Source organism: Penaeus chinensis, chromosome 4 (assembly GCF_019202785.1).
Source record: "Penaeus chinensis breed Huanghai No. 1 chromosome 4, ASM1920278v2, whole genome shotgun sequence".
NCBI lineage: Eukaryota > Metazoa > Arthropoda > Malacostraca > Decapoda > Penaeidae > Penaeus > Penaeus chinensis.
In genome coordinates, this window is record NC_061822.1 from 7,640,928 (window position 1) to 7,645,927 (window position 5,000).

The following is a 5,000-nucleotide window of genomic DNA, read 5'->3' on the forward strand; positions in this document are numbered from 1 at the left end:
ACGTTCCGCCCGCCGGGGACCTTGGCTCGAGGCGGATACACGGGCTTTGCAGGGAGGAAAGAGGGCTGCGAGGGGAGCAGGGGAGGGGGAGCAGGGGAGGGGGAGCAGGGGAGGGGGAGGAGAGGAGGGGGGAGGAGGAGGGAAATGAGGGCTACCACGTTACAGGGGGAGGAGAGAAAGGGGAAAGGAGAGAGGGGGGTCAAACAAAGACCAAGACATCACAAGTCCCATAAGGAAAACTTCAAAACACTGTGACCATAAAAGACGACGCCGTGTGAAGGGGTGCGGGAAGGGAAGGAGGCTCGGAGGCACAAGAGGAAGACGGGAGCAAGGTCGAGGACGAGGTCGGGGACGAGCTAGGTATCAAGGTCGAGGACGAAGTGGGGGTCGAGGGCGAGGTGGGGGGGTCGAGGTTGAGGACGAGGGGATAGCGGAGTTCGTGCAGCGTGCGTGAGTGAGGGGAGCGAGGAGGAGGGGGAAGGGGAGCACAGAGGGAGTAGTCAAGTCCGCGTGTAAGGTGAGAGAGCGAGGCACTGAGTGGTCACCATGGCGGGGAGACGAAGGCACTGCCACCTCAGGGACAGCCCGCCGCTGCCGCCTCGCCCGCACCCGCTCCCCTGCTTGCTCTCAAGGACGGGAAGCATCGCCTGCAGAGTCCCGGAAAAGGACGGTAAACACCAAAGGGGAAAAAAACGCTCGGTACTCTACTATCCCTTTTGTATTCAGCCCAGTATGTGGCAAGGCGTAACCCACATAGTAATGGTCTGCATTTACCATTTCATGCCCCCCCCCCCCTCGCTCTCGCTCTCTCTCTCTCTCTCTCTCTCTCTCTCTCTCTCTCTCTCTCTCTCTCTCTCTCTCTCTCTCTCTCTCTCTCTCTCTCTCTCTCTCTCTCTCTCTCTCGGTACGTATTTCCTTTACTATCAAATCCACTTGACATCCATTCGAAAACATTAAATTTCCGCCCTTCTAATTCGACCAGCATCACTAAGGTTTTCTAATATACCAAGTTTTCCGCTCGATTATCGGCGCGTATTCCCCAACAATTCAGCAGCAATCCCTCTTCAACATCTTGTACACGGAAGTCCATAGTGCTAGAATAAAGGTGAGCGTCGCTTTACATCTACGTTTTGTTGTTTCTATTTGGACTCTTCACAACCATCACTATCAGGCCCGGCGCAAAACAGAATGTAATGAAAATTATTCTTCTCAAACTTTCTAACTTGCCAAAACAGGTACGTATGTAAAGATAAGAATAATTACCTTCATATCAAGTTTATTAAAATGTACTGCTAAACAAACGCGAATGCAAACACAGAAGCATAAATTGCATGCTCGCATGCACGCACGAACGTACGCACGCACGCACGCACGCACACGCACGCACGCGCACGCACACGCACGCACGCACGCACACGCACGCACACGCACACGCACGCACACGCACACGCACACACACACACACACACACACACACACACACACACACACACACACACACACACACACACACACACACGCACACATTTACAAACAAACAAAAACTCAAAAGGTAATTTACACCGGCTCACAAAAACATGCAAAAAATGGCATTCAGCGAACAAACAAAAGGCGAGATCAAACAGCCCGACACCACAAGCACTTCATCTCGCTCTTGCACAAAAGTACCACAAACAAAAGACGCTCTTAATTCTTGATCCACTTTTTACTTCCCTGAGTTCGTGCTTGCTGCTACATTTTTTATATATATTTGTTTTTTATATTAGCCCTCGCTAATCTCGCCCAAAGCCAAGACGCGAAAGGAATGCAAAATACTTCCGCGAGACCGAAGGACGCGAGATAAACCTCCGTCTCTTGACAAAAACTACTTCACTTTAGCAGGAAAAAAACACTATAAAGAAATAAAGTGAAGTAAGGCGAGATTATACATACAGTGAGTGAACTGGAAAGTGAAACTCCTTCCAAAGTCTATGACGCGCGAGAAAAGGCAGAAGGAACTTTGGTATTATGACCCCAATGACAGGGTGGTTGGCTGACCTTTCGTCTGGGCAGCGGGTTTGCCTATGAGCTGGCCACCTTACTATTGCCAACACCTAACACCAGCTCGGAGAGGAAGGGAGGCGAGGGGGCGAGGGATTAATAACGGCCCGGAGTCACGGCCCATTATGATCAATTCTGTCGACTTGGCGTCACAACTCAGCGCCTGTGACCTCGTTCGGTTACGGCAATCGCTCTTGACATGAAACCTCGCCAAACGGGAACCTTGACACACACATATTTGTATTGCATCATTAACAGTGTTTTAACCTTTACCTTCAGGGATTTTTTCCCCTGAAATACGAGACCTCCTTTCGGTGGTCCTTCAACTGCCCCATCAACCCAACTCAACCTTATCAACGCCCATGCACCTTTCATTCTACAGATCCACAACCACTCGCAACAAGTAAGGCCTCAAAGAAATGCCGAACTCTTCCGTCAACGGCCGAGTCCAGAATCTGTCCGGCCGAGAGTGAGAAAAGTCGTGCTCAAAATAACCCCCAGCTGCAGACCGGAACACACCCGGCCCGCCACATCGATACGTACGATCTAATTAGGCGAACGGATAGGAGGCTGTGACGCAAGGCTGGACCGGTCAGGGCGGGGCACAGCGGGAGGAGAGGCGAGAGGGGGGTTCCGGGTGGGGTAGGGGGTGATGAGAGCAGGGATACGAAGTGAGGAGAACGGAGGTAAGGGGAAGGGGAAGAGATGAAGGAGAGTTGGGGTAAGGACCGAGAGAGAAGCTAAAGGGAGAGTGGGTCATGGGGACAGGGAGGGGGTCGGGGGAGCGGGGGAGGATACGCGAGATGCGGGGATGAAGGATTGGGCAGAAAAGAGGAGACAGGGTGGGGGTGAGTTAGACAGAACTGACAGAAGAGAAGCAAAATAGATCCGGGGGTAGAGGGCGGGAGAGAAGGGGGCACGGGGTAAGAAAGTAGGGGGTGTTGGGGGCAGATCCCGGGTACCAGGAAACACAGCGACCAGACCTTGGACAAGTTTTTACCTTAGACCCACCGCCGCAGCCGCCACCACGTGGAAGCCTAGAACGATTTCGCATCAACCTTTGCTACTACAACTACTATTTACGCGTTCATGTCCCTCGATTCAGTAGAGCGAGGCCAACCGTGGGCGGCACTAACGAAATGTTAAAAGACGCCAAATGATGATGACAACAGAAGAAAAATGGAAGAACGAATTGACGGCTCGCCACCTCCGCGATGTAACACTCTCACTTTTATTTCCAACCCCGTGAGTCTCTCTGTTCCAAACACCTCTCTCTACACTTCCAACACTTCCTATACTTCCAACACTTCCAGCATTTCCATCACAGAGGGGGCTCAGTGCGGGATTTTCAATTGTAAATAGAATGTATCTCTGTGTCACTGCAGTCACGCGATGACCTAGTTACGTTGTTTTTCAATCACTTTTTTGCTGTTAACCAACATAAATTTCAACACAAATGGGCTGACTGTGCACGTTCAAGGAAATATTTTTTATTATTATTAATAGTCTAGGAAGAGTTCCGAGATTAGTATGTGCGTGTGTACGTATGTGTGCAAATGTAAATATTTACCAAAAAGTTTATCAGTACATGTAAATGTAAGTGTCTGTGCGTGTACGTGAATGTATTTCTGCATGTGCGTGTGCGTGTGCATGTGTGAATGTGTGTTTTCTCGGCCAACAGCACATCCTGAGATGAAACTTTGTGAATAATTTAGAGGAAAATAAGCTGTGTGTGTGTGTGTGTGTGTGTGTGTGTGTGTGTGTGTGTGTGTGTGTGTGTGTGTGTGTGTGTGTGTGTGTGTGTGTGTGTGTGTGTATGTATGTATGTATGTATGTATGTATGTATGTATGTATGTATGTATGTATGTATGTATGTATGTATGTATGCATGTATGTATGTATGTATGTATGTATGTATGTATGTATGTATGTATGTATGTATGTGTCTGTATGTATATATATGTATGTATGTATGTATGTATGTATGTATGTATGTATGTATGTATGTATGTATGTATGTATGTATGTATGTATGTATGTATGTATGTATGTATGTATGTATGTATGTATGTATGTATGCATGCATGCTCGTATGTATGTTTTTTACATTATAAACCTTTCCTTGATTCTAAAGAGGGCGAGCTCCCCGAGAGTCCGCCATAGCCAGGCCAGGAAGCTGAGCCGCACAAGCAGGTATTCCGCTACGCGATATTTCCCGTGTTTCCAGGGCCGCCTCAACAGCAGGAGAGAAATAATAGGAAGAAAAAAATCTATATCCCGAAGCAGAGCCGACACATTCAGAGGCTGTTCCTCGAGAGTTCCCGTTTCCCCTCGGAGGACGGAGGCAGAAAAGCCACCCAGCTTCCATTTCCTCTCTTTTCTGCCCTTTCCCCTCTTCGTTCTTCTCCTAAGGTGAATGTGAGCAATTCCTGTCCTCTCCTCCTTCTGCTTCTCCCGGCTTTGCCTCTGAACTCGCCTCTTCATCTTTCACAAAAATAGACTCCCTCGCCCACCCGAGCCCTCACTCCCTCGCCCACCCGAGCCCTCACTCCCTCGCCCACCCGAGCCCTCACTCCCTCGCCCACCCGAGCCCTCACTCCCTCGCCAACCCGAGCCCTCACTCCCTCGCCCACCCGAGCCCTCACCCTCACTCCGTCGCCCTCCCAAGCCCTTACTCCCTCACCCACCCCACCGTCCCTCCGACCTTGAAAATAAAAATCCCACTCTTCACTCTCCCTCCCCGCCCCTTCACCCCTTCCTCTAACATGACCCCTATACCTCAGCTCCGTCACCCATCCCACTTAAAAAAAAAAAAAAAAAAGTCAACCACACCCATCTCACTATCTACTTCAAAAAAAAAGAGAAAAAGGTTAGTCTTTACTTTTACCCTTGACCTCGCCCGAGTCTCTTTGTCCCCCACCTCTTTAAAAACAAATCACCCCCATGCAATTCTTCGCCTC

At 49.7% G+C, this 5,000-nt stretch overlaps 1 protein-coding gene across 7 annotated transcripts in view; it reads right to left on the reverse strand.

Moving 5' to 3' along the window:
• LOC125046208 (adenosylhomocysteinase-like 1) overlaps positions 1–5,000 on the reverse strand; it is a 234,893-nt gene that overhangs the window by 135,680 nt on the left and 94,213 nt on the right. The gene's annotated exons all lie outside the window — the stretch shown is intronic.